The 26861-nt window shown below is 53.2% G+C and overlaps 1 protein-coding gene across 7 annotated transcripts in view; it reads right to left on the reverse strand.

Moving 5' to 3' along the window:
- The window catches only part of LOC118377891 (arginine-glutamic acid dipeptide repeats protein-like), a 670308-nt gene that overhangs the window by 427440 nt on the left and 216007 nt on the right, over positions 1 to 26861 (reverse strand). The window lies entirely within an intron of this gene.

A 26861-nucleotide genomic window follows, 5' to 3' on the forward strand; every position in this document is an offset into this window, starting at 1 on the left:
TGATATGTGTTACTGTGTTACTGTGATATGTGTTACTGTGTTACTGTGATATGTGTTACTGTGTTACTGTGATACTGTGTTACTGTGATACTGTGATATGTGTTACTGTGTTACTGTGATATGTGTAACTGTGTTACTGTGATATGTGTAACTGTGTTACTGTGATATGTGTTACTGTGTTACTGTGATATGTGTTACTGTGATATGTGTAACTGTGTTACTGTGATACGTGTTACTGTGATACTGTGATATGTGTTACTGTGTTACTGTGATATGTGTAACTGTGTTACTGTGATATGTGTTACTGTGTTACTGTGATATGTGTTACTGTGATGTGTGTTACTGTGTTACTGTGATATGTGTAACTGTGTTACTGTGATATGTGTAACTGTGTTACTGTGATATGTGTAACTGTGATACTGTGATACGTGTTACTGTGATACTGTGATATGTGTTACTGTGTTACTGTGATATGTGTAACTGTGTTACTGTGATACTGTGATATGTGTTACTGTGATGTGTGTTACTGTGTTACTGTGATATGTGTAACTGTGTTACTGTGATGTGTGTTACTGTGTTACTGTGATATGTGTTACTGTGTTACTGTGATATGTGTTACTGTGATGTGTGTTACTGTGATATGTGTAACTGTGTTACTGTGATATGTGTTACTGTGTTACTGTGATATGTGTAACTGTGTTACTGTGATGTGTGTTACTGTGTTACTGTGATATGTGTAACTGTGTTACTGTGATATGTGTTACTGTGTTACTGTGATATGTGTTACTGTGATATGTGTAACTGTGTTACTGTGATACGTGTTACTGTGATACTGTGATATGTGTTACTGTGTTACTGTGATATGTGTAACTGTGTTACTGTGATATGTGTTACTGTGTTACTGTGATATGTGTTACTGTGATGTGTGTTACTGTGTTACTGTGATATGTGTAACTGTGTTACTGTGATATGTGTAACTGTGTTACTGTGATATGTGTAACTGTGATACTGTGATACGTGTTACTGTGATACTGTGATATGTGTTACTGTGTTACTGTGATATGTGTAACTGTGTTACTGTGATACTGTGATATGTGTTACTGTGATGTGTGTTACTGTGTTACTGTGATATGTGTAACTGTGTTACTGTGATGTGTGTTACTGTGTTACTGTGATATGTGTTACTGTGTTACTGTGATATGTGTTACTGTGATGTGTGTTACTGTGATATGTGTAACTGTGTTACTGTGATATGTGTTACTGTGTTACTGTGATATGTGTAACTGTGTTACTGTGATGTGTGTTACTGTGTTACTGTGATATGTGTAACTGTGTTACTGTGATATGTGTAACTGTGTTACTGTGATATGTGTTACTGTGTTACTGTGATATGTGTAACTGTGTTACTGTGATATGTGTTACTGTGATATGTGTTACTGTGTTACTGTGTTACTGTGATGTGTGTTACTGTGTTACTGTGATGTGTGTTACTGTGTTACTGTGTTACTGTGATGTGTGTTACTGTGTTACTGTGATATGTGTTACTGTGATACTGTGTTACTGTGATACGTGTTACTGTGATACGTGTTACTGTGATACTTGTTACTGTGATACTTGTTACTGTGATACGTGTTACTGTGTTACTGTGTTACTGTGATACGTGATACTGTGATACTGTGTTACTGTGTTACTGTGATACTGTGTTACTGTGATACTGTGATACTGTGTTACTGTGATACTGTGTTACTGTGTTACTGTGATACCGTGTTACTGTGATACGGTGTTGCTGTGATACATGTTACTGTGATATGTGTTACTGTGTTACTGTGATATGTGTTACTGTGATATGTGTTACTGTGTTACTGTGATACGTGTTACTGTGATATGTGTTACTGTGTTACTGTGATATGTGTTACTGTGATACATGTTACTGTGATATGTGTTACTGTGTTACTGTGATATGTGTTACTGTGATACATGTTACTGTGATACTGTGTTACTGTGATACTGTGATACGTGTTACTGTGATATGTGTTACTGTGTTACTGTGATATGTGTCACTGTGATACATGTTACTGTGATACTGTGTTACTGTGATACTGTGTTACTGTGATACGTGTTACTGTGTTACTGTGATACTGTGATACTGTGTTACGTGTTACTGTGATACGTGTTACTGTGATACTGTGTTACTGTGATACTGTGATACGTGTTACTGTGTTACTGTGATACTGTGTTACGTGTTACTGTGATACGTGTTACTGTGTTACTGTGATACGTGTTACTGTGATACTGTGTTACTGTGATACTGTGATACGTGTTACTGTGATACGTGTTACTGTGATACATGTTACTGTGATACTGTGATACTGTGATCCTGTGATACTGTGTTACTGTGATACTGTGTTACTGTGTTACTGTGATACGTGTTACTGTGATACATGTTACTGTGATACTGTGTTACTGTGATACTGTGTTACGTGTTACTGTGATACTGTGTTACATGTTACTGTGATACTGTGATACATGTTACTGTGATACTGTGTTACTGTGATACGTGTTACTGTGATACTGTGTTACTGTGATACTGTGATACATGTTACTGTGATACTGTGATACATGTTACTGTGTTACTGTGATACGTGTTACTGTGATACATGTTACTGTGATACTGTGATACTGTGTTACGTGTTACTGTGATACGTGTTACTGTGATACGTGTTACTGTGATACTGTGATACGTGTTACTGTGATACTGTGATACGTGTTACTGTGTTACTGTGATACGTGTTACTGTGATACATGTTACTGTGATACTGTGATACTGTGTTACGTGTTACTGTGATACGTGTTACTGTGATACTGTGTTACTGTGATACTGTGATACGTGTTACTGTGTTACTGTGATACGTGTTACTGTGATACTGTGATACGTGTTACTGTGTTACTGTGATACGTGTTACTGTGATACATGTTACTGTGATACTGTGATACTGTGATCCTGTGATACTGTGTTACTGTGATACTGTGTTACTGTGTTACTGTGATACGTGTTACTGTGATACATGTTACTGTGATACTGTGTTACTGTGATACTGTGTTACGTGTTACTGTGATACTGTGTTACATGTTACTGTGATACTGTGATACATGTTACTGTGATACTGTGTTACTGTGATACTGTGATACATGTTACTGTGATACGTGTTACTGTGATACTGTGTTACTGTGATACTGTGATACATGTTACTGTGATACTGTGATACATGTTACTGTGTTACTGTGATACGTGTTACTGTGTTACTGTGATACATGTTACTGTGTTACTGTGATACATGTTACTGTGATACTGTGATACATGTTACTGTGTTACTGTGATACATGTTACTGTGTTACTGTGATACATGTTACTGTGTTACTGTGATACATGTTACTGTGTTACTGTGATACATGTTACTGTGTTACTGTGATACGTGTTACTGTGTTACTGTGATACATGTTACAGTGATACATGTTACTGTGATACATGTTACTGTGTTACTGTGATACATGTTACTGTGTTACATGTTACTGTGTTACTGTGATACATGTTACTGTGTTACTGTGTTACTGTGATACGTGTTACTGTGTTACATGTTACTGTGATACGTGTTACTGTGTTACTGTGATACTGTGATACGTGTTACTGTGTTACATGTTACTGTGATACGTGTTACTGTGATATATGTGTTACATGTTACTGTGTTACTGTGTTACTGTGATACGTGTTACTGTGTTACTGTGTTACTGTGATATATGTGTTACATGTTACTGTGATACATGTTACTGTGTTACTGTAATACGTGTTACTGTGTTACTGTGATACGTGTTACTGTGTTACTGTGATACGTGTTACTGTGTTACTGTGATACGTGTTACTGTGTTACTGTGATACGTGTTACTGTGTTACTGTGATACATGTTACTGTGTTACTGTGATACGTGTTACTGTGTTACTGTGTTACGTGTTACTGTGTTACGTGTTACTGTGATACGTGTTACTGTGATACGTGTTACTGTGTTACTGTGATATATGTGTTACACATCAACGAACAAAGGACTTTGAACACTGTTGGAACATGTAGTGGACGCAGCGCACACACGTACACGCACACACACACACACACACACACACACACACACACACACACACACACACACACACACACACACACACACACACACACACACACACACACACACAGTTAAAAGGCACAACAGTCAGTGAATGAAACTGCCTCTGTCTGCGCTTGTGACTGGAGTGGAAATGGCGAGGTCATTCCAGAACTGAGATTCAGCTATGCTCTGCTTGTTGCACACAGAGCAAATCACAACACAGAGAGAGAGAGAGAGAGAGAGAGACAGAGAGACAGGGGAGAGAGAGAGAGACAGAGAGGGAGAGACAGAGAGAGAGAGAGACAGGTGGAGAGAGAGACAGGTGGAGAGAAAGAGAGAGAGACAGGGGGAGAGAAAGAGAGAGAGACAGGGGGAGAGAGAGAGAGAGAGACAGGGGGAGAGAGAGACAGGGGGGAGAGAGAGACAGGGGGGGGAGAGAGGGAGAGAGAGAGCGAGAGACAGGGGGAGGGAGAGAGAGAGAGAGAGCGAGAGACAGGGGGAGGGAGAGAGAGAGCGAGAGACAGGGGGAGGGAGAGAGAGAGGGAGAGAGGGAGAGACAGAGAGAGAGAGACAGGTGGAGAGAGAGACAGGTGGAGAGAAAGAGAGAGAGACAGGGGGAGAGAAAGAGAGAGAGACAGGGAGAGAGAAAGAGAGAGAGACAGGGGGAGAGAAAGAGAGAGAGACAGGGGGAGAGAAAGAGAGAGAGACAGGGGGAGAGAAAGAGAGAGAGACAGGGGGAGAGAGAGACAGGGGAGAGAGAGACGGGGGAGAGAGAGCGAGAGACAGGGGGAGGGAGAGACAGGGGAGGGAGAGAGAGAGAGAGAGCGAGAGACAGGGGGAGGGAGGGAGGGAGGGGAGAGAGAGAGAGAGAGAGAGAGAGAGAGAGAGAGAGAGAGAGAGAGAGAGAGAGAGAGAGAGAGAGAGAGAGAGAGAGAGAGAGAGAGAGAGAGAGAGAGAGAGAGAGAGAGAGAGAGAGAGAGAGAGAGAGAGAGAGAGAGAGAGAGAGAGAGAGAGAGAGAGAGAGAGAGAGAGAGAGAGAGAGAGAGAGAGAGAGAGAGAATGTGAGTGTGATGGCTAGCTAACCACCTCGTTTCCCCCAAACAAACACCACACACAGACTGAGCTGTCTGGCCCCTTGGCCCCATAATGGTCGTGAAGTTTCCTTTGTCTGATAGCTTGTGTAACACTACACTCTGCAACCACTGAGCCGTGCCAGCCACGGTAGACTGGCCGCCTTGTAGGACTACACCATCATAAAGAACAGGGGGGGCAGGCTTAACCCCAGAGGTGAAAGGGGAACACAGCTCTGCACCAGGGAGCTGCCATTTTGACATTCACTAGCTCTGTGAATATTTTCTTGACTTAACACACTACGTGGTTATTACAAGACACCAGAACATGGAGAGATGGAGTCTAAGGCTCCCAGCAGCTCCCATGTGTCTGGAGTCAAAGGCTCCCAGCAGCTCCCATGTGTCTGGAGTCAAAGGCTCCCAGCAGCTCCCATGTGTCTGGAGTCAAAGGCTCCCAGCAGCTCCCATGTGTCTGGAGTCAAAGGCTCCCAGCAGCTCCCATGTGTCTGGAGTCAAAGGCTCCCAGCAGCTCCCATGTGTCTGGAGTCTAAGGCTCCCAGCAGCTCCCATGTGTCTGGAGTCAAAGGCTCCCAGCAGCTCCCATGTGTCTGGAGTCAAAGGCTCCCAGCAGCTCCCATGTGTCTGGAGTCTAAGGCTCCCAGCAGCTCCCATGTGTCTGGAGTCTAAGGCTCCCAGCAGCTCCCATGTGTCTGGAGTCTAAGGCTCCCAGCAGCTCCCATGTGTCTGGAGTCTAAGGCTCCCAGCAGCTCCCATGTGTCTGGAGTCAAAGGCTCCCAGCAGCTCCCATGTGTCTGGAGTCTAAGGCTCCCAGCAGCTCCCATGTGTCTGGAGTCAAAGGCTCCCAGCAGCTCCCATGTGTCTGGAGTCTAAGGCTCCCAGCAGCTCCCATGTGTCTGGAGTCAAAGGCTCCCAGCAGCTCCCATGTGTCTGGAGTCTCAGGCTCCCAGCAGCTCCCATGTGTCTGGAGTCTAAGGCTCCCAGCAGCTCCCATGTGTCTGGAGTCTAAGGCTCCCAGCAGCTCCCATGTGTCTGAAGTCTAAGGCTCCCAGCAGCTCCCATGTGTCTGGAGTCAAAGGCTCCCAGCAGCTCCCATGTGTCTGGAGTCTAAGGCTCCCAGCAGCTCCCATGTGTCTGGAGTCAAAGGCTCCCAGCAGCTCCCATGTGTCTGGAGTCTAAGGCTCCCAGCAGCTCCCATGTGTCTGGAGTCAAAGGCTCCCAGCAGCTCCCATGTGTCTGGAGTCTCAGGCTCCCAGCAGCTCCCATGTGTCTGGAGTCTAAGGCTCCCAGCAGCTCCCATGTGTCTGGAGTCTAAGGCTCCCAGCAGCTCCCATGTGTCTGGAGTCAAAGGCTCCCAGCAGCTCCCATGTGTCCGGAGTCTCAGGCTCCCAGCAGCTCCCATGTGTCTGGAGTCTAAGGCTCCCAGCAGCTCCCATGTGTCTGGAGTCTAAGGCTCCCAGCAGCTCCCATGTGTCTGGAGTCTAAGGCTCCCAGCAGCTCCCACGACTGGTGATAGCTTAAAATGAACACCCACCACCTGCCAAATGAGGCTAGACTTTTGGCATTTGTGGGTAAAAATGTATATTTTACCAGTAAAGTTGTCAGGTGGTCAGGGAGAACATTTCACTCGCATTTGTGTATAAACATAGTCAAGTATGATCACATTTATAGTCAATTAAACGATGCAGTATCTGTTTTTAAAGTATTCCTGGCCTTTTGTTTCATAGCTGATAAATTAAATCTCACAAAGTCAAAGAACTAGTCATCCTATATAGTCTATTGCACCTCACGCTGCATCAGTGCCTGGCTGGAAGAGCTGAGCTAAATATTATTTTAAATTTATTAAAAGCTATGCTCTCACAGGTGTAAAAGTTTACTTGAAAGGAAAGTCGACTGAAGCGAGACTTTATCCGTGTGTTTCTTGGCTATTTACATTGTTTAGTTCACAAGCCTGGATGTTTTTCTAATGTTTGAGTTCGAACTGCTTGGGAGAGAAAATACAACACTTCCACGAGTCTCACACAGGCACAAACATGACTCGTCACGTTACCACGGTAACATCTTAAAGGGGCAGGTGGGGCACATTTTTGTCTGTGATACAGTATTTTGGTTAAAAGACCCGGGTCACAAAAAAAAATGAAATGAAACAAAATACCACACGACTACTTACAATGTCCTGTTTTATAAATATTACAAACATCTCCTCCTCCTTCTCCCCCACCTCCCTCTATCCCCTCCTCCTTCTCCCCCACCTCCCTCTATCCCCTCCTCCTCCTCCCCCACCTCCCTCTATCCCCTCCTCCTTCTCCACCACCTCCCTCTATCCCCTCCTCCTTCTCCCCCACCTCCCTCTATCACCTCCTCCTTCTCCCCCACCTCCCTCTATCCCCTCCTCCTTCTCCCCCACCTCCCTCTATCCCCTCCTCCTCCTCCCCCACCTCCCTCTATCCCCTCCTCCTCCCCCCCCCTCCCCTATCCCCTCCTTCTCCCCCACCTCCCTCTATCCCCTCCTCCTTCTCCCCCACCTCCCTCTATCCCCTCCTCCTTCTCCCCCACCTCCCTCTATCCCCTCCTCCTTCTCCCCCACCTCCCTCTATCCCCTCCTCCTTCTCCCCCACCTCCCTCTATCCCCTCCTCCTTCTCCCCCACCTCCCTCTATCCCCTCCTCCTCCTCCCCCACCTCCCTCTATCCCCTCCTCCTCCTCCCCCACCTCCCTCTATCCCCTCCTTCTCCCCCACCTCCCTCTATCCCCTCCTTCTCCCCCACCTCCCTCTATCCCCTCCCTCCTTCTCCCCCACCTCCCTCTATCCCCTCCTCCTTCTCCCCCACCTCCCTCTATCCCTCCTCCCTCCCTCATCCCCTCCTCCTCCTCCCCCACCTCCCTCTATCCCCTCCTCCCCCCTCCCTCTATCCCCTCCTCCTTCTCCCCCACCTCCCTCTATCCCCTCCTCCTTCTCCCCCACCTCCCTCTATCCCCTCCTTCTCCCCCACCTCCCCATCCCCTCCTTCTCCCCACCCTCTATCCCCTCCCCCCTCCCCTCTATCCCCTCTCTCCCCCACCTCCCTCTATCCCCTCCTCCTTCTCCCCCACCTCCCTCTATCCCCTTCTCCCTCCCTTCCCCTCCCTCCCCCATTCCCTTCTATCACTCTTTCCTTTCATCCCTCCTCCTCCCCCACCTCCCTCTATCCCCTTCTCCTTCTCCCCCACCTCCCTCTATCCCCTTCTCCTTCTCCCCCACCCCTCTATCCCCCTCCTCCTTCTCCCCCACCTCCCTCTATCCCCTCCTCCTCCTCCCCCACCTCCCTCTATCCCCTCCTCCTCCTCCCCCACCTCCTCTATCCCCTCCTTCTCCCCCACCTCCCTCTATCCCCTCCTTCTCCCCCACCTCCCTCTATCCCCTCCTCCTTCTCCACCACCTCCCTCTATCCCCTCCTCCTTCTCCCCCACCTCCCTCTATCCCCTCCTCCTTCTCCCCCACCTCCCTCTATCCCCTCCTCCTCCTCCCCCACCTCCTCTATCCCCTCCTCCTCCTCCCCCACCTCCTCTATCCCTCCTTCTCCCCCACCTCCCTCTATCCCCTCCTTCTTCTCCCCCACCTCCCTCTATCCCCTCCTCCTTCTCCCCCACCTCCCTCTATCCCCTCCTCCTTCTCCCCCACCTCCCTCTATCCCCTCCTCCTTCTCCCCCACCTCCCTCTATCCCCTCCTCCCCTCCCCCACCTCCCTCTATCCCTCCTTCTCCCCCACCTCCTCTATCCCCTCCTCCTTCTCCCCCACCTCCTCTATCCCCTCCTCCTTCTCCCCCACCTCCCTCTATCCCCTCCTTCTCCCCCACCTCCCTCTATCCCCTCCTCCTTCTCCCCCACCTCCCTCTATCCCCTCCCCCAACTCCCTCTATCCCCTTCTCCCCCACCTCCCTCTATCCCCTCCTCCTTCTCCCCCACCTCCTCTATCCCTCCTCCTCCTCCCCCACCTCCTCTATCCCCTCCTCCTCCTCCCCACCTCCCTCTCTATCCCCTCCTTCTCCCCCACCTCCCTCTATCCCCTCCTTCTCCCCCACCTCCCTCTATCCCCTCCTCCTTCTCCCCCACCTCCCTCTATCCCCTCCTCCTTCTCCCCCACCTCCTCTATCCCCTCCTCCTTCTCCCCCACCTCCTCTATCCCCTCCTCCTCCTCCCCCACCTCCCTCTATCCCCTCCTTCTCCCCCACCTCCTCTATCCCCTCCTCCTTCTCCCCCACCTCCTCTATCCCCTCCTCCTTCTCCCCCACCTCCCTCTATCCCCCTCCTTCTCCCCCACCTCCCTCTATCCCCTCCTCCTTCTCCCCCACCTCCCTCTATCCCCTCCCCCAACTCCCTCTATCCCTTCTCCCCCACCTCCCTCTATCCCCTCCTCCTTCTCCCCACCTCCCTCTATCCCCTTCTCCCTCCCTTCCCCCTCTCCCCTCCCCCATTCCCTTCTATCACTCTTTCCTTTCATCCCCTCCTCCTCCCCCACCTCCCTCTATCCCCTTCTCCTTCTCCCCCACCTCCCTCTATCCCCTTCTCCTTCTCCCCCACCTCCCTCTATCCCCTCCTCCTTCTCCTCCCTCTATCTATCGTTTGTTTATCTACCCAGATTTTATGCCCTGGTGGTACAACTGATCACCGACGGCGATGAGGGAGGAGTGGTCAGACACTTAGCAGTGTGTTGCCAGGACAACAACCTCTCCCTCAAGGTCAGTATGACCAAGGAGCTGATCCCGGACTACAGAGGAAAGAGGCGGGGCCACCATCCATATCAACAGGGCTGGAGTGGAGCGGTTCGAGAGGGTCAAGTTCTCCGGCGTCCACATCACTAGGGACTTACCCTCCGCACAGTCGTGGAGACCCCCCCCCCAGGAGGTTGAAAAGATTTGTCACGGGCACTCAGATCCTCCAAAGGTCCTACAGCTGCACCAGAGAGCATCTTGACTGGCTGCATCACCCCTTGTAACGGTAATCTCACCGCTCTTGACCATATAGTGCTACAATGGGTGGAGCGAGTAGCTTGGTGAATCACTGGGGCGGAGCTCCCTGCAACCCTGGACCTGTACAGTCAGAGGAAGGCCCGAAAAATAGCCAAAGACTCCTGGCATCCAAGCCATACACTGCTACCGTCTGGCACACAGTACAGTAGCATCAGCTCTTGGACACCTAAACCATACGACTGCTAAATAGCCACTCTGCCGCCCCCACCAACCCCCCCCCCCCCACTCTGCCACCCGCCATATTGGTAGTGAGTAGGAGGAGTGAAACAGTTGACAACACTCTACCTCTCCTCTCCCAGGCAGGCTCTGACTAATGTTGATTACATGTTTTCTCCCTGAAAATGCCTGTCTACAGATTACTCCTTTTCTCCCTGCGCCTGTCAACAAGAACAAATAGAGGGAAGGAGTGAGGACGGGGGGTGAAAGGAAAGAGTGATAGAAGGGAACGTGGGGGGGAGGGGAGAGGGGAAGGGAGGGAGGGAATGGAGGGAGGGGAGAGGGGAAGGGGGGAAGGGAGGGGAAGGGGGAACGGAGGGGAGAGGGGGTAGGGAACGGAGGGAGGGGAGAGGGGAAGGGAGGGAGGGAATGGAGGGAGGGGAGAGGGGGAGGGGAAGGGGGGAACGGAGGGGAGAGGGGGGTAGGGAACGGAGGGAGGGGAGAGGGGAGGGAGGGAATGGAGGGAGGGGAGAGGGGAGGGAACGGAGGGGGAGAGGGGGAGGGAGGGAATGGAGGGAGGGGAGAGGGGGAGGGAGGGAATGGAGGGAGGGAGAGGGGGAGGGAGGGAATGGAGGGAGGGAGGGGGGAACGGAGGGGAGAGGGGGAGGGAGGGGGAAGGGAGGGAACGGAGGGGAGAGGGGAGGGAGGGAACGGAGGGGAGAGGGGGAGGGAGGGGGAAGGGAGGGAACGGAGGGAGGGGAGAGGGGGAGGGAGAGGGGGGGAGAGGGGGAAGGAGTGAGGAGGGGGGGGTGAAAGGAAAGAGTGATAGGAGGGAATGGGGGAGGGGAGAGGGGAAGGGAGGGAGGGAATGGAGGGAGGGGAGAGGGGGAAGGGAGGGAACGGAGGGAGGGGAGGGAGGGGAGAGGGGGAAGGGAGGGAACGGAGGGAGGAGGGAGGGAACGGAGGGAGGGGAGAGGGGGAAGGGAGGGAGGGAACGGAGGGAGGGGAGAGGGAGGGAACGGAGGGAGGGGAGAGGGGGAACGGAGGGAGGGGAGAGGGGGAAGGGAGGGAGGGGAGAGGGGGAGGGAGGGAACGGAGGGAGGGGAGAGGGGGAAGGGAGGGGAGAGGGGAGAGGGGGAGCGGAGGGAGGGGAGAGGGGGAGGGAGGGAGCGGAGGGAGGGGAGAGGGAGGGAGCGGAGGGAGGGGGAGAGGGGGAGGGAGGGAGGGAACGGAGGGAGGGGAGAGGGGGAGGGAGGGAACGGAGGGAGGGGAGGAGGGAAGGGGGAGGGAGGGGGAACGGAGGGAACGGAGGGAGAGGGGGAGGGAGGGAACGGAGGGAGAGGAGAGGGGGAGGGAGGGAACGGAGGAGGGGGAGAGGGGAAGGGAGGGAGGGAGGGAACAGGGGAGGGGAGAGGGGAAGGGAGGGAGGGAGGGAACGGGGGAGGGGAGAGGGGAAGGGAGGGAGGGAACGGGGGAGGGGAGAGGGGAAGGAGGGAGGGAACGGGGGGAGGGGAGGGAGGGAACGGGGGGGAGGGGAGAGGGGAAGGGAGGGAGGGAACAGGGGAAGGGAGGGAGGGAACGGGGGGAAGGGAGGGAGGGAACGGGGGAAGGGAGGGAGGGAACGGGGGAAGGGAGGGAGGGAACGGGGGAAGGGAGGGAGGGAACGGGGGGAAGGGAGGGAGGGAACGGGGGGAAGGGAGGGAGGGAACGGGGGAAGGGAAGGGAGGGAACGGGGAAGGGAGGGAAGGGAGGGAGGGAACGGGGGAGGGGAAGGAGGGAACGGGGGGAAGGGAGGGAAGGGAGGGAGGGAACGGGGGAGGGGAAGGGAGGGAACGGGGGAAGGGAGGGAGGGAGGGAGGGAACTGGGGGAAGGGAAGGGAGGGAACGGGGGAAGGGAGGGAAGGGAGGGAACTGGGGGAAGGGAAGGGAGGGAACGGGGGGGGAAGGGAGGGAGGGAAGGGAGGGAGGGAACGGGGGAAGGGAGGGAGGGGGAACGGGGGAGGGGAAGGGAGGGAGGGAACGGGGGGAAGGGAAGGGAGGGAGGGAACGGGGGGGGAAGGGAAGGGAGGGAGGGAACGGGGGAAGGGAAGGGAGGGAGGGAACGGGGGGAAGGGAAGGGAGGGACGGGGGGAACAGGGGGAAGGGAAGGGAGGGAGGGAACGGGGGGAAGGGAAGGGAGGGAGGGAACGGGGGAAGGGAGGGAGGGAGGGGGGGGGAGGGGAAACGGGGGGGGGGAGGGAAGGGAGGGAGGGAAGGGGGGAAGGGAGGGAGGGAAGGGGGGGGGAAGGGGAAGGGAGGGAGGGAACGGGGGAAGGGAAGGGAGGGAGGGAACGGGGGAAGGGAAGGGAGGGAGGGAACGGGGGAAGGGAAGGAGGGAGGGAGGGAGGGAACGGGGGGAAGGGAAGGGAGGGAGGGAACAGGGGGAAGGGAAGGGAGGGAGGGAACGGTAGGGTGGAAGGGATGGGGGAAGGAGGAGAGTCCCAGTACTGTCAAGATTGTGCCTCAGAGGGTGTCTCTCTCACTGCCTGTATGTGTGTTTTTGTATCTGTGTGTTTCTCTACCTGAGCTATTTAGATATTAAACCTTGTGTCACATAGAACACACCCAGCCCATCTGTCAGCTCTAGTTATGTTGTATCTGACTAGCATTAGCCTGAAGCCTGGACACAGTGACTGCTGCACGGGGGGGATTTTCTACTGTAGAAAATGATCACCACTCCCCTCCCTCTATTTTCTAGCTAACACCCTTAGAGAGAGAGACACACACATTCAATTGACTCTTGTGCTGCACCACCTGACAGAACAAAACATCTCCTCGCTTCTTGTCTTTCAGGCAGCAGGGGATGATGGGGAGAAGGAGGAGGGGATAGAGGGAGGTGGGGGAGAAGGAGGAGGGGATAGAGGGAGGTGGGGGAGAAGGAGGAGGGGATAGAGGGAGGTGGGGGAGAAGGAGGAGGGGATAGAGGGAGGTGGGGGAGAAGGAGGGGATAGAGGGATGATGGGGAGGAGGAGGAGGGGATAGAGGGAGGTGGGGGAGAAGGAGGAGGGGATAGAGGGAGATGGGGGAGAAGGAGGAGGGGATAGAGGGAGGTGGGGGAGAAGGAGGAGGGGATAGAGGGAGGTGGGGGAGAAGGAGGAGGGGATAGAGGGAGGTGGGGGAGAAGGAGGAGGGGATAGAGGGAGGTGGGGGAGAAGGAGGGGATAGAGGGATGATGGGGAGGAGGAGGAGGGGATAGAGGGAGGAGGAGGAGGGGATAGAGGGAGGTGGAGGAGAAGGAGGAGGGGATAGAGGGAGGTGGAGGAGAAGGAGGAGGGGATAGAGGCAGGTGGGGGAGGAGGAGGGGATAGAGGGGGTGGTGGAGAAGGGGGAGGGGATAGAGGCGGGTGGGGGAGAAGGGGGAGGGGATAGAGGGAGGTGGGGGAGAATGAGGAGGGGATAGAGGGAGGTGGGGAGAAGGAGGTGGGGGAGAAGGAGGAGGCGATAGAGGGAGGAGGAGGGGATAGAGGGAGGAGGAGGGGTAGAGGGAGGGGGTAGAGGGAGGAGGGGGATAGAGGGAGGAGGATGGTGGGTCATATAGAGCTCTTAGATAACTAATTGAGATCTCCTTCCTGTTTTTCTGAATCCATTAAGCTGACTGCTGACTGTGTGCTGCTGTAATCACATTCAGAATAACAGTCAGCCACACACACACACACACACACACACACACTGATACACACAAACACACACACACAAATCAAAACACTCCAGATGATCACTTTGCTTTGTGACCATGTGCGCCCTCTCCCCCCTTTCTCCCCCCCCCCTCTTTCTCCCTCCCCCCCCTCTTTCTCCCTTCCCCCCTTTCTCCCTCTCTTTCTCTTTCTTCCTCCCTGCACAGAGAACAAATAGATAAACACAAGGAGAGGAGCTGTAGTCCGATTTGGAGGGACAAGTGTTCATGTCTGAATGAAGGCTAGAAAGCAAAAGTGGTTGATATTTTACTCAAATGCTTGTCAACCTAGTTGCCTACGAGGACCACTAACCAGACGCACTAAGTGGTCGTCACAGGCAATTACAGTCACAAGAAGAACTAAGGCGAGATCACAATGTCAACCCGGTCGCGTGTGGAAGAGGTGCCATAATATGTGGTCTTCATAGCTCAGTCACAGAGATGCAGTCCTCCTATGGAAGGAATAGCAGTTTGTAAGATGTTCCCTTCAAATGTGTATCATACAGACATACATAAAGCAGATGTCAGTGAGCGGTGTGGTCATTATGGTCATTATCGTCATTATGGTCATTATCGTCATTATGGTCATTATCGTCATTATGGTCATTATGGTCATTATCGTCATTGTCGTCATTATGGTCATTGTGGTCATTATCGTCATTATGGTCATTGTGGTCATTATCGTCATTATGGTCATTATCGTCATTATCGTCATTATCGTCATTATGGTCATTGTGGTCATTATCGTCATTATGGTCATTGTGGTCATTATCGTCATTGTGGTCATTGTGGTCATTATGGCCATTATCGTCATTATGGTCATTGTGGTCATTATCATCATTGTGGTCATTATCGTCATTATCGTCATTGTGGTCATTATGGCCATTATGGTCATTAGCGTCATTGTGGTCATTATCGTCATTGTGGTCATTATCATCATTGTGGTCATTATGGTCATTATCGTCATTATCGTCATTGTGGTCATTATGGTCATTATCGTCATTGTGGTCATTATGGTCATTGTGGTCATTATCGTCATTATGGTCATTATCGTCATTGTGGTCATTATCGTCATTATGGTCATTGTGGTCATTGTGGTCATTATGGCCATTATCGTCATTATGGTCATTATCATCATTGTGGTCATTATCATCATTGTCGTCATTGTGGTCATTATCGTCATTGTGGTCATTATCGTCATTGTGGTCATTATCGTCATTATGGTCATTATCATCATTGTGGTCATTATCATCATTGTCGTCATTGTGGTCATTGTGGTCATTATCGTCATTGTGGTCATTATCGTCGTTATCATCATTGTGGTCATTATCGTCATTGTGGTCATTATCGTCATTGTGGTCATTATCGTCATTATGGTCATTATCGTCCTTATGGTCATTATCGTCATTATGGTCCTTATGGTCATTATCGTCATTGTGGTCATTATCGTCATTATGGTCATTACCGTCACACAAGAATACTAAAACTGAGGCTTTACGTAGTTTTACAACAGTCAGGAAGATAAGGACGTAGTGGGTACAGTCAGGGAGGATAAGGACGTAGTGGGTACAGTCAGGGAGGATAAGGACGTAGTGGGTACAGTCAGGGAGGATAAGGACGTAGTGGGTACAGTCAGGGAGGATAAGGACGTAGTGGGTACAGTCAGGGAGGATAAGGACGTAGTGGGTACAGTCAGGGAGGATAAGGACGTAGTGGGTACAGTCAGGGAGGATAAGGACGTAGTGGGAACTTCGCCACAGTCAGGGAGGATAAGGACGTAGTGGGAACTTCGCCACAGTCAGGGAGGATAAGGACGTAGTGGGAACTTCGCCACAGTCAGGGAGGATAAGGACGTAGTGGGTACAGTCAGGGAGGATAAGGACGTAGTGGGTACAGTCAGGGAGGATAAGGATGTAGTGGGTACAGTCAGGGAGGAGAAGGACGTAGTGGGTACAGTCAGGGAGGAGAAGGACGTAGTGGGAACTTCGCCACAGTCAGGGAGGATAAGGACGTAGTGGGTACAGTCAGGGAGGATAAGGACGTAGTGGGTACAGTCAGGGAGGATAAGGACGTAGTGGGTACAGTCAGGGAGGATAAGGACGTAGTGGGTACAGTCAGGGAGGAGAAGGACGTAGTGGGTACAGTCAGGGAGGAGAAGGACGTAGTGGGTACAGTCAGGGAGGAGAAGGACGTAGTGGGTACAGTCAGGGAGGAGAAGGACGTAGTGGGTACAGTCAGGGAGGAGAAGGACGTAGTGGGTACAGTCAGGGAGGAGAAGGACGTAGTGGGTACAGTCAGGGAGGAGAAGGACGTAGTGGGTACAGTCAGGGAGGAGAAGGACGTAGTGGGTACTTCGCCACAGTCAGGGAGGAGAAGGACGTAGTGGGTACAGTCATGGAGGAGAAGGACGTAGTGGGTACAGTCAGGGAGGATAAGGATGGAGTGGGTACAGTCATGGAGGAGAAGGACGTAGTGGGTACTTCGCCACAGTCAGGGAGGAGAAGGACGTAGTGGGTACAGTCATGGAGGAGAAGGACGTAGTGGGTACTTCGCCACAGTCAGGGAGGAGAAGGACGTAGTGGGTACAGTCATGGAGGAGAAGGACGTAGTGGGTACTTCGCCACAGTCAGGGAGGATAAGGATGGAGTGGGTACAGTCAGGGAGGAGAAGGACGTAGTGGGTACTTCGCCACAGTCAGGGAGGAGAAGGACGTAGTGCAGTAGGTGTGTGTGTGTGTGTGCATGTGTGAATGGTGTGTGTGTGTATGTGTGAATGGTGAGTGTGCGCGTGTGAATGGGGTGTGTGCGCACGTGTGAATGGTGTGTGTGTGTGAATGGTGTGTGTGTGTATGTGTGAATGGTGTGTGTGTGTGTTTGTGTGAATGGTGTGTGTGTGTGTGTGTGTGTGTGTGTGTGTGTGTGTGTGTGTGTGTGTGTGTGTGTGTGTGTGTGTGTGAATGGTGTGTGTGTGAATGGTGTGTGTGTATGTGTGTTTGTATGTGTGTTTGTGTGAATGGTGGGTGTATGTAAGAGCATGGTATGATAGAGCTCCATTCTAGAAGACAGGAAATGAGAAGGCTTGGTTTAGCCACACAGCTAATCAATCAGAAGACTGGTCGGTCGGTGAGTGAGTGAGAGAGTGAGAGAGAGAGTGAATGAGTGAGTGAGTGAAAGAGCAGGACTACTGCCTCCTATCTAGTTATATACCAGTACACCAACCATCAAATTCCTAACCATAGTTCCTCCCTCCATCCATGACCTATGTAAGCTGCACGGCCTTACAGGAGAACCTGGTGGTAAAACTGTTATGGGGGGGTACATCTATATGGTTGTGGAGAGGTGTATACCGTGTGGTGTGGTTGTAGAGTGGTGTATACCGTGTGGTGTGGTTGTACAGTGGTGTATACCGTGTGGTGTGATTGTACAGTGGTGTATACCGCGTGGTTGTAGAGAGGTGTATACCACGTGGTGTGGTTGTAGAGAGGTGTATACCGCGTGGTGTGGTTGTAGAGAGGTGTATACCAGCATGGTGTGGTTGTAGAGAGGTGTATACCAGAGTGGTGTGGTTGTAGAGAGGTGTATACCACGTGGTGTGGTTGTAGAGAGGTGTATACCACGTGGTGTGGTTGTAGAGAGGTGTATACCAGCGTGGTGTGGTTGTAGAGAGGTGTATACCAGCATGGTGTGGTTGTAGAGAGGTGTATACCACGTGGTGTGGTTGTAGAGAGGTGTATACCAGCGTGGTGTGGTTGTAGAGAGGTGTATACCACGTGGTGTGGTTGTAGAGAGGTGTATACCACGTGGTGTGGTTGTAGAGAGGTGTATACCACGTGGTGTGGTTGTAGAGAGGTGTATACCAGCATGGTGTGGTTGTAGAGAGGTGTATACCAGAGTGGTGTGGTTGTAGAGAGGTGTATACCACGTGGTGTGGTTGTAGAGAGGTGTATACCGCGTGGTGTGGTTGTAGAGTGGTGTATACCACGTGGTGTGGTTGTAGAGAGGTGTATACCGCGTGGTGTGGTTGTAGAGTGGTGTATACCAGCATGGTGTGGTTGTAGAGAGGTGTATACCGCGTGGTGTGGTTGTAGAGAGGTGTATACCGCGTGGTGTGGTTGTAAAGAGGTGTATACCAGCGTGGTGTGGTTGTAGAGAGGTGTATACCGCCTGGTGTGGTTGTAGAGTGGTGTATACCGCGTGGTGTGGTTGTAGAGTGGTGTATACCACGTGGTGTGGTTGTAGAGTGGTGTATACCGCGTGGTGTGGTTGTAGAGAGGTGTATACCACGTGGTGTGGTTGTAGAGAGGTGTATACCACGTGGTGTGGTTGTAGAGTGGTGTATACCACGTGGTGTGGTTGTAGAGTGGTGTATACCACGTGGTGTGGTTGTAGAGAGGTGTATACCAGAGTGGTGTGGTTGTAGAGAGGTGTATACCAGCATGGTGTGGTTGTAGAGAGGTGTATACCAGCATGGTGTGGTTGTAGAGAGGTGTATACCGCGTGGTGTGGTTGTAGAGAGGTGTATACCAGCGTGGTGTGGTTGTAGAGTGGTGTATACCAGAGTGGTGTGGTTGTAGAGAGGTGTATACCAGCATGGTGTGGTTGTAGAGAGGTGTATACCAGCGTGGTGTGGTTGTAGAGAGGTGTATACCACGTGGTGTGGTTGTAGAGAGGTGTATACCGCGTGGTGTGGTTGTAGAGAGGTGTATACCAGCGTGGTGTGGTTGTAGAGAGGTGTATACCACGTGGTGTGGTTGTAGAGAGGTGTATACCAGCGTGGTGTGGTTGTAGAGAGGTGTATACCACATGGTGTGGTTGTAGAGAGGTGTATACCGCGTGGTGTGGTGTCTATGTAACAGCGGCTCTTCAGGGCGGTGTCAGAGAGATGGAGAGGCCTTGCTGTGTACACGCTGTCTGGTCAGTTTACTCAGGTAGTGGAGTCACAGCTGATTGGAGTATTTAGGAGTCCGTGTCACACAATCATGTGTTGGGCTACATCCAGACTGTCATACCTTTATACCTATCCCTGTCATATTTAGCCCTAACATTATATATATATATACACAGTATCCACTAGTACGGACACTAGATTGTGTTGTGGAGGTATTAATCAGGGGGAACAGAGTGTGTCTCATGGCAACAGAAGTGCAACGTTGTTTGGCCAACAGCCACTCGTAAGCTTACAATGAAAAGACAGCTACTACTGTTTTGCTTTAAGATAAACTTGCAACCGGAGAATAACTACAAGATGGGGCTGATGGATGTGAACCTGCAGTAGGGCTGATAGATGTGAACCTGCAGTAGGGCTGATGGATGTGAACCTGCAGTAGGGCTGATGGATGTGAACCTGCAGTGGGGCTGATGGATGTGAACCTGCAGTAGGGCTGATGATGTGAACCTGCAGTAGGGCTGATGGATGTGAACCTGCAGTAGGGCTGATGGATGTGAACCTGCAGTGGGGCTGATGGATGTGAACCTGCAGTGGGGCTGATGGATGTGAACCTGCAGTGGGGCTGATGGATGTGAACCTGCAGTGGGGCTGATGGATGTGAACCTGCAGTGGGGCTGATGGATGTGAACCTGCAGTGGGGCTGATGGATGTGAACCTGCAGTAGGGCTGATGGATGTGAACCTGCAGTGGGGCTGATGGATGTGAACCTGCAGTGGGGCTGATGGATGTGAACCTGCAGTGGGGCTGATGGATGTGAACCTGCAGTGGGGCTGATGGATGTGAACCTGCAGTGGGGCTGATGGATGTGAACCTGCAGTGGGGCTGATGGATGTGAACCTGCAGTGGGGCTGATGGATGTGAACCTGCAGTGGGGCTGATGGATGTGAACCTGCAGTGGGGCTGATGGATGTGAACCTGCAGTAGGGCTGATGGATGTGAACCTGCAGTGGGGCTGATGGATGTGAACCTGCAGTGGGGCTGATGGATGTGAACCTGCAGTGGGGCTGATGGATGAACCTGCAGTGGGGCTGATGGATGTGAACCTGCAGTGGGGCTGATGGATGTGAACCTGCAGTGGGGCTGATGGATGTGAACCTGCAGTAGGGCTGATGGATGTGAACCTGCAGTGGGGCTGATGGATGTGAACCTGCAGTGGGGCTGATGGATGTGAACCTGCAGTAGGGCTGATGGATGAACCTGCAGTGGGGCTGATGGATGTGAACCTTCAGTGGGGCTGATGGATGTGAACCTGCAGTGGGGCTGATGGATGTGAACCTGCAGTGGGGCTGATGGATGTGAACCTGCAGTGGGGCTGATGGATGTGAACCTGCAGTAGGGCTGATGGATGTGAACCTGCAGTGGGGCTGATGGATGAACCTGCAGTGGGGCTGATGGATGTGAACCTGCAGTGGGGCTGATGGATGTGAACCTGCAGTGGGGCTGATAGATGTGAACCTGCAGTGGGGCTGATAGATGTGAACCTGCAGTGGGGCTGATGGATGTGAACCTGCAGTGGGGCTGATAGATGTGAACCTGCAGTAGGGCTGATGGATGTGAACCTGCAGTGGGGCTGATGGATGTGAACCTGCAGTGGGGCTGATGGATGTGAACCTGCAGTGGGGCTGATGGATGTGAACCTGCAGTGGGGCTGATGGATGTGAACCTGCAGTGGGGCTGATGGATGTGAACCTGCAGTGGGGCTGATGGACGGGAGGTGTGAACCTACAGTAGGGCTGATAGATGTGAACCTGCAGTGGGGCTGATGGATGTGAACCTGCAGTGGGGCTGATGGATGTGAACCTGCAGTGGGGCTGATGGATGTGAACCTGCAGTGGGGCTGATGGACGGGAGGTGTGAACCTGCAGTGGGGCTGATAGATGTGAACCTGCAGTGGGGCTGATGGATGTGAACCTGCAGTGGGGCTGATGGATGTGAACCTGCAGTGGGGCTGATAGATGTGAACCTGCAGTGGGGCTGATGGATGTGAACCTGCAGTGGGGCTGATGGACGGGAGGTGTGAACCTACAGTAGGGCTGATAGATGTGAACCTGCAGTAGGGCTGATGGATGGGAGGTGTGAACCTGCAGTGGGGCTGATGGATGGGAACCTGCAGTGGGGATGATGGATGTGAACCTGCAGTAGGGCTGATGGATGTGAACCTGCAGTAGGGTTGATGGATGTGAACCTGCAGTAGGGTTGATGGATGTGAACCTGCAGTAGGGCTGATAGATGTGAACCTGCAGTGGGGCTGATGGATGTGAACCTGCAGTGGGGCTGATAGATGTGAACCTGCAGTGGGGCTGATAGATGTGAACCTGCAGTGGGGCTGATAGATGTGAACCTGCAATGGGGCTGATAGATGTGAACCTGCAATGGGGCTGATGGATGTGAACCTGCAGTGGGGCTGATGGATGTGAACCTGCAGTGGGGCTGATGGATGTGAACCTGCAGTGGGGCTGATAGATGTGAACCTGCAGTGGGGCTGATAGATGTGAACCTGCAGTGGGGCTGATAGATGTGAACCTGCAGTGGGGCTGATAGATGTGAACCTGCAGTAGGGCTGATGGATGTGAACCTGCAGTGGGGCTGATGGATGTGAACCTGCAGTGGGGCTGATGGATGTGAACCTGCAGTGGGGCTGATAGATGTGAACCTGCAGTGGGGCTGAATGATGTGAACCTGCAGTGGGGCTGATGGATGTGAACCTGCAGTAGGGTTGATGGATGTGAACCTGCAGTAGGGCTGATGGATGTGAACCTGCAGTGGGGCTGATGGATGTGAACCTGCAGTAGGGCTGATGGATGTGAACCTGCAGTGGGGCTGATGGATGTGAACCTGCAGTGGGGCTGATGGATGTGAACCTGCAGTAGGGCTGATAGATGTGAACCTGCAGTGGGGCTGATGGACGGGAGGTGTGAACCTGCAGTGGGGCTGATAGATGTGAACCTGCAGTGGGGTTGATGGATGTGAACCTGCAGTGGGGCTGATGGATGTGAACCTGCAGTAGGGCTGATGGATGTGAACCTGCAGTGGGGCTGATGGATGTGAACCTGCAGTGGGGCTGATGGACGGGAGGTGTGAACCTGCAGTGGGGCTGATAGATGTGAACCTGCAGTGGGGCTGATAGATGTGAACCTGCAGTGGGGCTGATAGATGTGAACCTGCAGGAGTGAATGTAAAGGATTCTACTGTAGACAGGGAATTACCTGCATCAGCTGCCTTTGTCAGGGAGGTGAGGGGGTATGACTGTTCACCTGCAGTGTGTGTGTGAGTAAAGGGGAGAGATCAGGGCTGTGCTTGTCCTCCCAGTGTCACTATATCAGATCACTTTCTCCCACCATCACCCCCTGTGTGATCGGCATGTATAAAATGAGGATGTGTGATAGCTAGCTACAGACACCCAGGCTATAAAACAGGGCGGGCTATTACTGATGAAACCCTTCCCTTAACAACCCGCATCTTCATCATCATCATCACCATGACAGCCCATACATTATAACCGCTCCGTTCACCACAACCAATCAGCATGCAGCTATGTAGACGCCAAGAAAAACAATACCCAGCAGACTAGGTAAGGGGAGGGAGGAGAAGGATGAGGGAGGAAGAGATGGATGAGGGAGGTGGAGAGGGATGAGGGAGGTGGAGAGGGAGGTAGAAATGGATGAGGGAGGTGGAGAGGGATGAGGGACGTGGAGATGGATGAGGGAGGTGGAGAGGGATGAGGGAGGTGGAGAGGGATGAGGGAGGTGGAGAGGGAGGTAGAAATGGATGAGGGAGGTGGAGATGGATGAGGGAGGTGGAGAGGGATGAGGGAGGTGGAGAGGGATGAGGGAGGTGGAGAGGGATGAGGGAGGTGGAGAGGGATGAGGAGAGGGATGAGGGAGGTGGAGAGGGATGATGGAGGTGGAGAGGGATGATGGAGGTGGAGAGGGATGAGGGAGGTGGAGAGGGATGAGGGAGGTGGAGAGGGATGATGGAGGTGGAGAGGGATGATGGAGGTGGAGAGGGATGATGGAGGTGGAGAGGGATGAGGGAGGTGGAGAGGGATGAGGGAGGTGGAGAGGGATGAGGGAGGTGGAGAGGGAGGTAGAAATGGATGAGGGAGGTGGAGATGGATGAGGGAGGTGGAGAGGGATGAGGGAGGTGGAGAGGGATGAGGGAGGTGGAGAGGGATGATGGAGGTGGAGAGGGATGAGGGAGGTGGAGATGGATGAGGGAGGTGGAGAGGGATGAGGGAGGTGGAGAGGGATGTGGAGACGGATGAGGGAGATGGAGAGGGGCTGGCTAGAGGGGAGGAGGGGCTGGCTAGAGATGGGGAGGGGCTGGCTAGAGGTGGGGAGGGGCTGGCTAGAGGGGAGGAGGGGCTGGCTAGAGGGGAGGAGGGGCTGGCTAGAGGGGGAGGGGCTGGCTAGAGGGGAGGAGGGGCTGGCTAGAGGGGAGGAGGGGCTGGCTAGAGGGGGGGAGGGGCTGGCTAGAGGGGAGGAGGGGCTGGCTAGAGGGGGGGAGGGGCAGGCTAGAGGGGGGAGGGGCTGGCTAGAGGGGAGGAGGGGCTGGCTAGAGGGGGGGAGGGGCTGGCTAGAGGTGGGGAGGGGCTGGCTGGAGGAGGAGGGGCTGGCTGGAGGGGGGGAGGGGCTGGCTAGAGGGGGGGAGGGGCTGGCTAGAGGGGGGGAGGGGCTGGCTGGAGGGGGGGAGGGGCTGGCTGGAGGGGAGGGGCTGGCTAGAGGTGAGGAGGGGCTGGCTAGAGGGGGAGGGGCTGGCTAGAGGGGGAGGGCTGGCTAGAGGGGAGGAGGGGCTGGCTAGAGGGGGGAGGGCTGGCTAGAGGGGAGGAGGGGCTGGCTGGAGGGGGAGGGGCTGGCTAGAGGGGGGAGGGGCTGGCTGGAGGGGGAGGGGCTGGCTGGAGGGGGAGGGGCTGGCTGGAGGGGAGGGGCTGGCTAGAGGGGGAGGGGCTGGCTAGAGGGGGAGGGGCTGGCTGGAGGGGGAGGGGCTGGCTGGAGGGGGGGGGAGGGGCTGGCTAGAGGTGAGGAGGGCTGGCTGGAGGGGAGGAGGGGCTGGCTAGAGGGGGAGGGCTGGCTAGAGGGGGTGAGGGGCTGGCTAGAGGGGGTGAGGGGCTGGCTAGAGGGGGTGAGGGGCTGGCTGGAGGGGGAGGGGCTGGCTAGAGGGGGAGGGGCTGGCTAGAGGGGGAGGGGCTGGCTAGAGGGGGGAGGGGCTGGCTAGAGGGGGAGGGGCTGGCTAGAGGGGGAGGGGCTGGCTAGAGGGGGAGGGGCTGGCTGGAGGTGGGGAGGGGCTGGCTGGAGGTGGGGAGGGGCTGGCTAGAGGTGGGGGAGGGGCTGGCTGGAGGGGGAGGGGCTGGCTGGGGGCTGGGGGGAGGGGCTGGCTGGAGGGGGAGGGGCTGGCTAGAGGGGAGGAGGGGCTGGCTAGAGGTGGGGAGGGGCTGGCTAGAGGTGGGGAGGGGCTGGCTGGAGGGGGAGGGGCTGGCTGGAGGGAGGGGCTGGCTAGAGGGGAGGAGGGGCTGGCTAGAGGAGGGGAGGGGCTGGCTAGAGGGGAGGAGGGGCTGGCTAGAGGAGGGGAGGGGCTGGCTAGAGGGGGGAGGGGCTGGCTAGAGGGGGAGGGGCTGGCTAGAGGGGGGGGGGGCTGGCTAGAGGGGGAGGGGCTGGCTAGAGGGGGAGGGGCTGGCTAGGGGGAGGAGGGGAGGGGCTGGCTAGAGGAGGGGAGGGGCTGGCTAGAGGGGGAGGGGCTGGCTGGAGGGGAGGGGCTGGCTAGAGGGGGAGGGGCTGGCTAGAGGGGGAGGGGCTGCAGTCCTATGGTGCTGGAACAGTGGTATTCAAACATAAGCAGGAATTTCTTGTGACCCCATCGCACATTTAACGGCACAAACTTTTTAAAAATGTACATTTAAGTTTTTACATAATTTTTTTTACCGTAACTTAATTTAATCTCTTAAAGTTAGAAAAACACCTACTCGTTTTCTTACATTTTTTACAATTTTTTAAAACTATTTTTACATTGTAGAATAATAGTTTAGACATCAAAACTATGAAATAACACATATGGAATTATGTAGTACCAGCCTCAGAAATTGCAGCCCAAATAAATGCTTCACAGAGTTCAAGTAACAGACACATTTCAACATCAACTGTTCAGAGGAGACTGCGTGAATCAGGCCTTCGTGGTCCAATTGCTGCAAATAAACCACTACTAAAGGACACCAAGAAGAAGAACCGACTTGCTTGGGACAAGAAACAAGAGCAATGGACATTAGACCGGTGGAAATCTGTTCTTTGGTCTGAGTCCAAATGTGAGATTTTTTGGTTCCAACCGCCGTGTCTTTGTGAGATGCAGAGTAGGTGAACGGATGATCTCTGCTCTGTGGTTCTCACCGTGAAGCATGGAGGAGGAGGTGTGATGGTGTGGGGGTGCTTTGCTGGTGACACTGTCTGTAATGTATTTAGAATTCAAGGCACACTTAGCCAGCATGGCTACCACCGCATTCTGCAGCGATATGCCATCCCATCTGGTTTGGGCTTAGTGGGACTATTGTTTGTTTTTCAACAGGACAATGACCCAACACACCTCCAGGCTGTGTATTGGCCTTTTGACCAAGAAGGAGAGTGATGGAGTGCTGCATCAGATGACCTGGCCTCCACAGTCACCTGACCTCAACCCAGTTGAGATGGTTTGGGATGAGTTGGACTGCAGAGTGAAGGAAAAGCAGCCAACAATTGCTCAGCACACGTGGAAAACTATTCCAGGTGAAGCTGGTTGAGAGAATGCCAAGAGTGCGCAAAGCTGTCATCAAGGCAAAGAATCTAAAATATATTTTGATTTGTTTAACACTTTTTTGGTTACTACATGATTCCATAAGTGTTATTTCACAGTTTTGATGTCTTCACTATTATTCTACAATGTAACAAATAGTACAAATAAAGAAACCCTTGAATGAGAGTAGGTGTGTCCAAACTTTCAACTAGTAATGTATATACTCAAGAAAAATAATTGTTTAAATTATCTTTCTCAAAAATGTTTGTACTGTATATTGTCCCATACAATAATCTGTACTTAATGTTTTGTTCCTCAAAAAATAAACTTGTTTTTTTGGCGACAACACTGCAGTTCCCCCTCAACCCCATTTGGGTACGCGACCCCCGAGGAGAGGAGAGAGCTGGAGGAGAGGAGAGAGCTGGAGGAGAGGAGAGAGCTGGAGGAGAGGAGAGAGCTGGAGGAGAGAGCTGGAGGAGAGGAGAGAGCTAGAGGAGAGGAGAGAGCTGGAGGAGAGGAGAGCTGGAGGAGAGGAGAGAGCTGGAGGAGAGGAGAGCTGGAGGAGAGGAGAGAGCTGGAGGAGAGGAGAGCTGGAGGAGAGGAGAGAGCTGGAGGAGAGGAGAGCTGGAGGAGAGGAGAGAGCTGGAGGAGAGAGCTGGAGGAGAGGAGAGAGCAAGAGGAGAGGAGAGAGCTGGAGGAGAGGAGAGAGCTGGAGGAGAGGAGAGAGCTGGAGGAGAGGAGAGAGCAAGAGGAGAGGAGAGCTGGAGGAGAGGAGAGAGCTGGAGGAGAGGAGAGAGCTGGAGGAGAGGAGAGGAGAGAGCTGGAGGAGAGAGCTGGAGGAGAGGAGAGAGCTGGAGGAGAGGAGAGCTGGAGGAGAGGAGAGAGCTGGAGGAGAGGAGAGAGCTGGAGGAGAGGAGAGAGCTGGAGGAGAGAGCTGGAGGAGAGGAGAGAGCAAGAGGAGAGGAGAGAGCTGGAGGAGAGAGCTGGAGGAGAGGAGAGAGCTGGAGGAGAGGAGAGAGCTGGAGGAGAGGAGAGCTGG

The sequence above is a fragment of the Oncorhynchus keta genome, chromosome 28 (genome assembly GCF_023373465.1).
Source record: "Oncorhynchus keta strain PuntledgeMale-10-30-2019 chromosome 28, Oket_V2, whole genome shotgun sequence".
Taxonomy (NCBI): domain Eukaryota; kingdom Metazoa; phylum Chordata; class Actinopteri; order Salmoniformes; family Salmonidae; genus Oncorhynchus; species Oncorhynchus keta.